We start from the raw sequence: 12,941 nt of genomic DNA, 5'->3' as shown, positions 1-12,941 counted from the left end.
TCTGAGGGAAATAGCAATGGTAAATGGTAAGGAACATGGAATTCAGCTCCAAGTCTTGTCAAAAGGTTGAAACCTCGATGAAAGGGGTGGCATAGTGGGCCATTATAGGCAGTACTGAAATAAATTTGGTATACATTTTAGTAATTTGGTAACTTAAACAATTCTATGGGTTCCATTTTGTCAGTTATTTGCATTATTTTAATCATACACATCTTATATATTGCTCTACTACTGTATATGATTTATTATTGTTAAGTTAACAATAATGTATTTATTTATATCTACATTTATTATTCTAGAACCTTTAAGATTTAACCATTAAGTATCTATTCTATTATTTTAATTGTGCTAATTGGGACACTCGTTATCTAGACAACACTGTGGTTGTTATGACTCGCCTTGTGTGAGTATAACACCAGCAACATTCCAAATTATTAATCATATTCGGTTTTTTGTTATCACTAAAATTTAATAGGACTAGGAATATTTTATATCGTAAATTTTGTTTTATTAAGAAAAATTAGATTATAAAACGAATATAATAATAGTATATTTTCTTCGTAATTACAATAAATAGGTAGAATAATAAATGTATCATCTCACCAGCAAAAATTACGATTCCCAACAAAATTGTTCGGTACGGACCTGTATATTTCATTTCTATTTTAATGCGTTCTTCAGCTCGTGGATCGCGTAAATCACATTTTAGCCTGGAACAATTGTCATTAATTTGGCCTGTTGAAAGGCGCGACTAAAAATTAAAGATTATTGAGAATGTGTTGGTTTTGGAGCGAGCAAAGCAAACATGTGTTAAAATTGTTATATATATATATATATATATATATATATATATATATATATATCTTTAAGATTATAAGAAACATTATCTCTTGTTATCAAAATTCTCTAATACTAAAAAACATTCCTTAAATATAATATCAAATTTGCATTGCAAATAGCACCACGTAAATATTACGTAAATTTTGATGTTAATCTCAATACATTTTTGATTACTCCAAAGTTATACTGTTTGAAAATTGTCAAACATTCTTGTTTTCTTAAAGATATATACGGTTATAAAGATAAGCTATATTGAACTATTTTAGTTAACACAAAATGTATTATTTTTCGTTCCAATTTAGCAGTTCATTTCATATTGATATCGTTCTCTAACAGAAAAGAATAAAAGCTTGTAAGAAACAGGGACAAATAGGAATGATAATCAATTTGCATTATCAATCATTGATAAATATTCTTGATTTATCATTTTAACATATAAATTGACATATGAATAATTATGCTTAAAACCTGACAAACCTGTAGAAAGAGCTGGATCTTATCGGCCTGTTTCCTCGCTACTAGCGATAACAAAATTATTAGGGAAATAGTTGGTAAAACGTATTAAATTATTTATAGAAACAGCAGATTTCCAGTTTGGATTTCGAAATCACCACTCGACAATCGCCGATACACACAGGTGCACAGAGTAATAGCGGTTGTTGAAAAAGCCTTAGAAGAAAATAAACAATACCCTGCAAAATTGCTGGTTGTCGCGCAAACTTTTGGCTGGATATGGGCATCTGGTATTAATCAGAAAATAAGCAAATTTTCTATCGCGGAATTATTGTCAACTACTCAAATCATATCTTTTCCAAAGAAAATTCGCAAAGAGTCTTCCGTAAAGGGGCATCCCAACGCCTATTTCGATGATAATCCAACAACAAAAAAAGTAACTTGGAACATTTCTAGACGACACAGTTATCATGATAAAAGATGTATCCCTGTTTAAGGCTGCAGGAAAAGTACACGTAATAATCAACAAGATGGACTAGAAATAGAGCTTAATAACTCAAAATCTGTCCATGTTTATTTGGCGTTGCGGCAAATACCTAATTATATCACTTGATGGATGCCCGTTTCCTCAAGCAGAATCACCTAAATATCCCGATATTCACCTCGATACAACATGAAATAAGGCTGCTAAGTCTCAGCAACGAGGAAGCAATACAGCTACAGGACAACACGCAGAAATCAGAAGATTGAAGCGTACCAAACTGAAAAGAAACGGTAACTTAAGTAGATTAAATTTATTTTAATTTAGGAAATACATACTGATGTTTAATCCCGCACTCGCCTTTCTTGCATATTAATGCAAGTACAAGAGAACAATAGTAATAAATTGATGTGTAAATTAAGATTGTACTGAACGTATCTAACGTATGATGTAATTGATAAAAACATATTTTTCACTGAACTTTTTGAAGCAAATTTTACGTATATACGCTGATATATTCAGGGATATATTTTCGTGTTCGAACTGGAGCTATAAGGAAATGTCAACGTTACGAGCAAAATATTTAATCAAATCTCAAAAATATATTCTCGTACTGAAAAATAATCTGTTCAAGATCAGATAATGAGTCTACAAACTACAACCGCGTGCAATAGTGGGCAGTAAAAAAACAAGTCCATGATATTGCTGACAATATTACAATACCGGCGATAGCATTTTTTTTCCGAACAATTTCATGACAACAAAGCTCCACCTTTCTCTTCCTGTTATAGTGGGAAGGTCCCAATTAACCAATTTAACTTAACATTTAGCAGTTTCGGCCCAGAACGAGCGTATATACAAGCGCGCGCACATACATAGACGCCAAGTGGGACAGAGAGACATAAAAATGGATAAAAATCATTCAAGGAGTCTAGATATCTTTTGTTGGCCTCCTTCTTCTTCTTGGTCGTCCTCTTAAGCGCATTATATTTATTCTAAAATTAAGTTGACTCATCACGAACGCGTAGGCCGGCGAATATGTGTAGGCACCTGTAAAATATTAATTTCTGCCGCGAAACAACAATGAAACTTATACAAGGTGATTCAATAGTTTGGCGAGACAATTGAACGTTCTTTTTTTCATCGTTTTCTTCGTTGCCTCTCTCTTTTTCTCTCTCTCTCTCCCTCTCTCGCTCACCGGAAGTGTTTGAAGCGATCTTTCAGTAACGCCTTCGCGCTCCCCGATCCTATCTATGAGGCAGGGGGCCGTGGGGAGACAGGGGACACACATAAACTGTACGGATTCACCGTCTTTTGGGTTCGAATCTCGCCCACACATCGTTGACAATTGTTTGTTATCGGAAATGTCGAAAATAGTTATTATATAACGCGCTATTTAATTTTTTGACTACATAATATAATAATTTTAATATCTTTTTTAATTTATTGATATATTACTAGTTGTTACTCACTAACTTAACGTTTTTGTTTATTTTAACTTACAGCTAGAGTCTATTTAAAATAGCAGTGAAATCACGTCATCAAGATGTACAATGACGTCATCAAGATGTACAATGTATTGCCTATTGCAGTTTGTAAATAAATTTTAATACCAGATAATAATTTTTTTCTCTTTGTATTCTTGTAAATAGATGGTGGTTAATGTTATTGCTGAATTGATGTGACGAAAAATCGGACTTAGTTCAGTTCTAAAGTCATTCAGTTTATTTTTTTAAGCACTAACCATATCACATCATGTGAAGAAACATGTAGAAACATCAGAGGTTATGCGGAGGTCACGACTTCGACTACCAATGGGGCAGCAACTTTTTTTGTTCTAGTTTGGTTTGAAAATTTGACAATTTACCTAGACTAGGTAGCGAACTTATATTTTTAACATAAAAAAGCATTTTAAAATAATTGATGTACATAATAATCGTTTTAATAACTAAATAAAAATAAACAAGACCCTTATTTAACCTATCTGCTACACGTATTTTATTTTCTACTATATACAAACAATGTAGCTTAATACCTACGTAAACCTATTTATCTATTTAGAATAGTATTTTAACTACTACCAACTGATCAGTTTGAAGTCGGTGCCCAGCCCAAATAATACAAAAATAATAATAAGATTTTGTGACCTATACACAATTAAATTACGAACAAAACAAATTTAATTAAAGTTAAAATAATATCGTAAATAGATAAATGTGTATAGGTAGGTATTAAGCTAAATTATGTGTATATAGTAGAATAAAGAATACGTTTAGTAGATAAGTTATATAAGGTTTCTGTTTATTTTTATATAGTTATTACAACGACTATTACATACATATTTTATTTCAAAATGTTTTTTTGAGTTAAAAATCTAAGTTTGATTATTTTTGAATTTTTAGTGAGTACCTTATTTGTTTTTTGAAGTCGGTTAAATTGTTTTGCTATAAATATTTTATTAGTTATTAAGACACATCCCCAGCCGTTATATGTTTAGAGTAGATGTAAAATTAGCTCTAATCTTTGCTTTGTTGTGTACCTTCTAGTTTCTTTCATTATTAAGCAGCTTTCTTTTTGCTTAATTAAATATTTTCTCTAAGACGTTACAGTCGGGGGTCATTTTATTGTATTGGTAATAGTTTATGATGCCATGTTATACATATAATGGAATATACACATAAGTATTTAATATTTTCTCATTAGTTATTTCTTACGTTTCTTCATTTCCTTAATGTTGATATGAAAGTTTAGTTAATTGAACAAATACAATAGAAAATAAACGTAATATTGTTCTTATAAGTGTATCCGAACTTAAGATCATTAAATCTGATAAAACACCAACTTAAAAACAAAAAAAAAACGACAAAAAGTTTAATCAATAAAGATTACAACTAAATCCCTACAAATTCGTGTATTTTCTCGCCCTTTTAATTTATTATCGTACACATTCGAATACATATTAAGAAAAAATCTATTTCTATTTGAGTAATGCGATTTGTTCCGTCTCTAAGCGCTTAAAAACAAAAAAAAATCACTGTCCGACAACGATAAGAGGTTTACCGAAAAAGCCTCTAATGGCTTAACATCAAACTCGGCCGTTGCGCGTCATTTTTCTTTAGTTTCGGTCTCGTAAGAGGTCATTGTTGGTCGGCGATAGAAACGGATTTTTAATTTTCGGAATGGTAGCCGAGGTACCGACGACGGATCCAAACTAATGGCTTATTAATAACAATTATTTAAGATTAGACGATTTTGTGGGCGATAAAGGACACTGATGTTACAAAACGTTGTTTTGTCCATAGGAAACTAGGTTTTATCGTTGTGGATTCATAAATTTATCAGGTCTTTGTTGATTGAAAGTTATTGGTCACACGAAATAATATAATTCTATATTTTAGTCCACTTGGTCAAAATTTTGCACCCTAAAGATCCGACATATACAAAACTTTCATCCCAATATAGATTAACAACATTCGAATACTTAGAAAATCTGATACCAACTGCCACTAAATAAAAGGCTCCAGCAGCAAAAATCTCTTATTAAAATAAATGAAAATAATAGAGCTAGAAGCAATTAAAAAAAGGCCGACATCTTCTTAAAGTATTTAAAAGATATCTTTAATCCCTTCCCGTCTGAGCTATCCAGAATTGGCTATCCGTCAAAGAAACTCAACAAATAATACTCAGAGTGTGTAATTGTAGAAAAGCTCCTGGATATGATCTAGAAACCGGAAAAATATCACAGGAACTATCACAGAACGGGGAAAATTATTAGCATTCATATTCAATGTTATACTATGAGCTAATTATTTTCCTTGCATCCGGAAATTATCTCAACTATTAATGATTCTCAAACCAGGGAAAACACCAGAAGATGGTCATTTCCTACCTACCTGAAAGTTTATTACCATTAATCCTAAAAGTTTTTGGGAAACAGTACATGAAGAAATTGAACAAGTGCATAGACTTGTTCATATCTCAGGTAGACGGGATTAGAGGTCAAAGTAAAGAAACTTCTCTCTCAATCGGATTATGAGCTACTAAAATCTTAACATACAGATCGTCATTTTACTGTAAAACAAGGCAATGAACATACCGAATTGCATGCATTCTATTGAGGAGTTCCGCAAGGTAGTGTACTGGGCCTATTACTGTATTTTCTGTACTCAAGATACATCTTATATCAAAAAGAACCACTATGACAAGAAACGCAGACAACGCGGCAGTCTTAGCCTCTCATGAAGATCCAACCATAGCGTCAATTATCCGAAAAAAACACATAAATCAAATACAAGCGCGGCTGAAAAGATGATGCATAAAAGTCAACGAAACTCCGTAGAAGAACATGTCAACCAGTCTATATCAATAGTTATCACCTCCCGCAATTAAAGGATGCTAAAAATCTTGGTATGCACCTAAATCGACGCCTAATTTGGAAGAAACACATACTCGTCAAACGGAAATAACTCTAGCAAATGTATTGGCTTATCAGTCGCAAATCCAAGTTATCATTAGACAACAAGATATTATTTTATAAATCTATACTCAAACCTTGATCATATGGAATCCAATTATGGGGAATCGTTAGCAAGTCTAATGTATCCATCATACAGGGTCCCAAAATAAAGTGTTGCGTGCCATTATAGATGCTTCGTACTATGTTTTAAATAAAGTGATAAAACGCGATATTCCTGTAGAATCATTAACGGGTATAATTCAACGTTTTTGTGTGAAGTACTGTGAAAGAGTGTCAGTGCATCCCAATGTACTCGCTAATCAGCTAAATATGTAAAGTGAAAGTGAAGTGCCTACTCTAAAATGTTTAACAGCATCCCATCTGATTATTGGATATATATCGACTTTAGAATAAGCTTTAGAGTAAGACTAATTAATTAAAATAGTATTTTATACAGGAGATCACTTAAAGAAGTGATTTTTTACATGCTATATATATATATATAATATAAACATAACAAATACTTATTGCCCTCTTGGCAGAATGTGGAACTACTAGGAGTAATAAAAAAAATATATATAAATTATAGAGTGGCTTTCAAATATCAGTCTTCTGTAGGTGATCCCAAATATCCGAATGCAAATTAACGCATTTGCATTTTTATTATTTTATCGACCAGAAAATAGACCGCGTGCCATCTTGTGAGGTCCGTTCGGAGTTGAGTTAGTCGTTCGAAGGTGGTTAATTGCCAATACCCGGCTTCTCCGAGTGTATGGTTAGCTGTAGCCGAGAGGGAATACTAATGAGGAATTTCGGGAATCTGGAACCACAGTCGTCGAATTACGCTCAATTAGAGTTAATTTATGTGAAATTGTCGTTGAAATTGTCGGCATATCAACTGGTCCTTCGATGGTTTATCTTTCAAATAACGAGTTGTTAATATGTGAGTTTAAGTATGACAATATTTTTTGAACTCGATGGACAAATACATATTAAATTAAAGATACATGCTACATATGACCTATATTACGTTCTTTTATTACTTATCATTATTGATAAACTTATATTACATGGTAAATATAAATGAAATATGTAGTTATGTTTTATGTAATTTAATTTTTTAGTAATAGGTCTGGAAAAAATATAAAGCAGTTCAGTTGTACGGGGAATATTACCACGTCTTCGTCCTTCACTGCATATTCAAAAGATCTGAATTGTTATGGGATGTGGCTATAGATAGAATAACTACAATGGACATGATGGAATAGATACGTGGAAAGGATTTCATACTATAACGCCCTTCGCTTTGGATGAATTCCGAAGATACATAGAAGAAGAAACTGACAAATGGTGGAATTATGAACTAGTGTTAGATTGGAAATTAATAGCCCAGTTATTGACTTGACTAGTACCTTCGTTCTAGATGTGGGATTATTATAACCAAGGGTAGTGGTGAGTAGTGAAAACAACTAAAGCTGAGTATATAATTAATATAGGGTAGAAAATCGTATTATGTGCATACCTGTTCAGAATATATAAGCATTTGGTTAAAATGTACGAGGAGAGAATGAACACTAAGTCTTTTGCAGAACCAAACATAAAAAGTGGCAACATTGCGACGTTTTTATGTCGTAAATTGATATGACGTGAGTTTACTGCTACTCTGGATAGACAATAATAGTGTTTTCCAGTAAAAAAGAGGAATTACAAGAAGTGAATAGGAATCTGTGTCGTAACAGCGAGTTATATTTGTTTATATTCTCGATTTTTTCCTTAAAACACTGACAAAGACATGTAGCATTCAGGGTAATCTTAAATAGTTTCGAATCTTTACGGAATCTCAGGTTTGAACAATAATGTAAATGAACTAGGCGGGATTGCTTGAGCATTTTTAATCGTATAATTTGTCGTCCTTGCGAATACTTAGTAACAAAAATGATTACCAAGAATGGCAACATTGTTAATGATTTTTCGGAGGTTGTATTTGTCAATGATACGGACAGAAATTATATAAACACATATGAATTTGTATTTACTCCATGATGTATTTTGTATATATTTTATTACTATTTTGAAGGTGAAATATTTGTTAAGTGGGTTTAAATTATTTCAGACACAATGGCTAAGTAGTATGAATAAATAAGTGCTGACAAGTACAAGATAATTTGGATGGAAGTGCCACAGTCCTTATAAGAGGATATTATGCTAGTACCTTTTCAAATTATAAAGTAAAAAATAAACTTGCTAACAAGCACATTTGAGACATATCTTGGAAAAATGAAAGAGTAACACATCTGTCTAAAGAATAACTTATGGTAAGTGACTCTTTTCTCTAAATCTACGTTGTTTAATGAGTTTTACTTTATATTTTAGGTCGAAGATATGGTTCTTTTTGGAGAGAAGCTAAGAAGCGATTGTTGAGTATAGTGCATTTAATGGGTTGTTTCGTAATGTTGAGGTATTCGTCACATTTTAAAATGTTTGCATTGTTCTATGAATTAAATAAAATTAGTTGACAAACATAATATTTTCATGTTGTTAATAATTATTTTATATCTCTCACGAGTTGTGAAATACTTTTTCCATATTATTTCACAAATTTTTTACTATTGAAAGTATCATTAAATGTAATTCCCTTCAATGAAAGATAAGAAAAACCATTCATAATTTTGAAACGTTTTTTGTAATTATCATTTGCAAATAATATTATTTCAAAACATTTTAATTTTTCGTTGTTTTTATGAGGTTTTTATATAATTATATATATTGTTATTAATCATTAATATATATATAAAACACATATTTATTATTCAAAGACTTCTTTATAGTAATAATTAGATAACAAGGTGTGTCTGTATAAGTCTATAGTCTCAAGCCTGTTTGGTCATATGGAATACAACTATGGGGTACCGCTGGCAAATCAAATATATCGATCATTCAACGGTTCCAAAATAAAGTATTGCGTGCCATTGTTGATGCTGCCTACCACATTTCAAATAAAGTGATACAACGCGATATTCCTCTAGAACCTATAACGAGTGTAATTCAACGTGTTTGTGTGAAGTACTTCGAAAGAGTATCATTGCATCCCAATGTACTAGCTAATAAGCTAAATATGCGAAGTGATAGGAAGGGTGTAGACTAAAAGGTTTAACACTACTTGGTCTGATTACTGGACATATGTAGACTTTAGAATAAGCTTTAGAATAAGACTAATTAATTAAGGTAATATTTTATACAGAAGATTGCTGAATGAAGTGATTTTCTACGTGCCATGTATATATAATATAGACATAAGAAATACTTATTGCCAATAGAGCAGATTGTGGAACAGGAAAACAGGCTTATTTCCTCGAATCCAAAAAACATACCCGTTTCCCACGTTCGCTCAAATTTATTGTCCAGATCCGTGGCTCCTGAAACTGCGTTCTGTTCGTCACCAAGCGCTGAAAGTCATTGTGACAAACACTGGAACTAAGCAAAATGCATGCGCACTACGACTTTGAACCAATTTTGAAACCTGCTCACCACGAAAGTTAGCCGAATTCAGTTTTGCTCGTGCGCATTTTCAATTTTCCCACGAAATTTGTACTGGATTTAAAAATAACCCTGCAGTGTGTATAGCAGAAAAAAACCAATGCCAGTCTATTAGAAACGCGGGAAAAAGCGACTTAGGAAAGTTAAGACTGTGGCGGATGAAAAACGGTCCGCGCAGCCAATTAGTAGAGAATCGGAGAGGATAAAGACACGCCTTTATGAGTGTCGGGACGGCAAAAAGGCGAAATCCACGCGTATAAAACCGTCCGCCGCCAATAAAAGGGATTTTTCCGCATTAGCCATTGACTGGGTGGCGACAAACGGGCCGCTGCCGCGGCAAAAACCGAGCCGGCAGGCCATTTCGACCCGACTAGCGGTAACGAATCGTCGAATATTTAGAATGCGAATCGACCGGTAACATGGTAAGCCACTTACGGTGGCGGCGCTTTTTTTCCGACACGGGGAAGCAGGAATGGGAATGGGATACGTGTCGATTGCGATTTGAGCTTTGTTCGCGCCGACCCGGCGGATTAGAGTCGCTCGCTTAACGGCTCAGGAATATGCGAACGGTCTAGACCGAGTTGTTCATTTCCTTCGAGAAATTCGTGGTTCTTCAGCTGGTGCCGTTGCCGCAGCGGCCGCATTGCCGTTTCTTGAGACTTAAGCTATCCGCTCAGCTATTTCTAGTATTATTCGCATTTAATACCCAAAGCAGAAGAATTGAGGTTATTTTACATATTTCAGTATATTTTAACTTCGATATATAACAATATTCTAATATAAATAAAATAATGAATCAAAAATGTTATAGTAACAGGTCAACATCATCAAATCAACACGTCAACGTCAACAAAATCATCCACCAAGGATTGGTATGCTAAGTTTAGACGTGGTGATATGAGCACCGTAGAACGCAGTGGACCGAGTTTGAGTATGAGAAAGCTCTGTGTAAAGTGGGTGCCGCGCGAGCTCACTTTTGACCAACGACGAGTTAATGATTCGGAGCAGTGTTTGAAGATGATCAAGCTTAATAAACCCGAGCTTTTGCGTCGATATGTGACAATGGATGAAACATGGCTTCATCATTTCACCCCGAAGTCTAATCGACAGTAATCCAAGTCGACTGCACACGATGAATCCGCTCGAAAGCGTGGGAAAACGCAACAGTCAGCTGGCAAGGTTATGGCGTCTGTATTTTGGGATGCTCATGGAACAATTTTCATTGACTACCTTGAAAAAGGAAGGACCATCGACAGCGACTATTACATAGCGTTATTGGACCATTTGAAGGACGAAATCGCTGAAAAACAACCGCATTTGAAGAAAAATAAAGTGCTGCTTCATCAAGACAATGCACCGTGTCAAAAATACATGAATTGGGCTTCGAATTGCTTCCTCATCCACCGTATTCTTCAGATCTGGCCCCCAGCGACTATTTCCTGTCCTCAGATCTAAAAAGAATGCTCGCTGGGAAGAAATTTTCGTCGAATGAAGAGGTGATCGCCGAAATTGTGGCCTATTTTGAAGCAGAGGACAAATCGTACTGCAGAAATGGTTGAAGGCTCGCTATAATCAGTGTATCATCCTTGAAGGAAATTATGTTGAATAAAAAAACTAATTTTGCCAAGAAATGTGTTTTACTATAGTAGGGCGGGGACAATTAACCTGTTACATCTAATGCATATATTATCGAAGGATTTTCAGTAAATCGGACTATAGCGAAGAGCCAAAATAGTTTGTAGGTTAGAATTATCTTATTATATTTACATTGACTTTTTTCTTAACCACCAACTAATATATTTTACTAAACTAGGACAACAACAAAAAGCTGGTACCCCGACGGGAGTCGAACCCGCGGCCTTCGCATCTAGGCCGAACGCTATAAACACTACACTATAAAATCAATTGTCTACAATATTATTACGGCTTCTCATACGATATGGTTAGTGTTTAAAACGCAAACTAAACGTCTTTTGGGCGGAACGGCTTCCGGTCTTCCGTAAAATTTGTTCAGTATATATATATATATATATATATATATATATATATATATATATATATATATATATATATATATATATTGAAGTCGGTTAAGAAAGTTTATGTCCTCTACATAATAAATTCATCAACAAATCCGTTCAGTATTTTCTTACATCAGTTTAGGCCAAATGCGTATGAGCCGTTCTGGCCAATCAACACGCACGCTGGTGTCCATTTACTGTCGGTTCCAGTCATCAATCAAACTGGAACAAATTTAGTTCGTACCTGTCGCAATCGATGACTATTCACGGTCCCAACAAACATCAACCGTCATACAAATAACCCAACGTATCGGCACGGAATAACAAGATTTAATTAATAAAATTTAATAAACGTTGCGTCGGTCGGACGAGACGTAAACAAATCTATCGTAAGATCTAGCGCCAGAAAAACGAGAGCGACCGTAAAAGTCCTAAAAAGTCCTTAATAAATTTGGCGGCGATATTGTTAATTCGCCGGCGACCATATACGGCAGCCCGTTTTCGTTCTTTCGAGAGACACGCGACCGATAAAAAGTCCACCGACGAAAAATAACAAACGATTGCGAAAAACCTTATAATTAACCTGGATTTTCATTGGTGATTAATATCGGGTTTATTTAGAAACGCTCTTAATAATTTTACAATGTGGAAAGTTATTGGATTGAAGGCGCCAGGGACGCTAATTGTCGCGGTGGTTTGTCTGACACTTGGTGCGATGTAGGAATGTCGAAAAATACCGAGAACGTACTATCGATATTAATATATCGACACTTTATCTGAACATATCGATATTCCTCGCCGATATGTTATGGATTGTATATGTTTATAGGTTTTTTTTTCGAACAATTATCGATAGTTGTAGATGAGAGTGTCGTATGTTAAAACCCTAGTGTTTTCATAGAGTATCGAACTTTTGTTTTAATATTTCTCTCTCTCATTCTCCAGCCATCAATTTTAATTGGCTTGGTATCGATTTTTTTAATATACATTAATTTTTATACGAATATCGGTTTTTTTAACAGATAAATATCATATAGATATAATGTGTGAGGTCATAGATATAAGTAAAACAAAAGGAAGCAAGACGTGAAGATGGCAGATGAGGTACTACCGAAACGTAGTCAAACCAGTAAATCTCTTAAGAACCAAATAT

The sequence above is a fragment of the Rhynchophorus ferrugineus genome, unplaced genomic scaffold (assembly GCF_030347505.1).
Source record: "Rhynchophorus ferrugineus isolate W39M unplaced genomic scaffold, kcgeb_rfMv2 rfM11, whole genome shotgun sequence".
NCBI classification, from domain to species: domain Eukaryota; kingdom Metazoa; phylum Arthropoda; class Insecta; order Coleoptera; family Curculionidae; genus Rhynchophorus; species Rhynchophorus ferrugineus.
The sequence above is the reverse complement of the archived record's forward strand: the minus strand, read 5'-3'. Positions refer to the sequence as shown.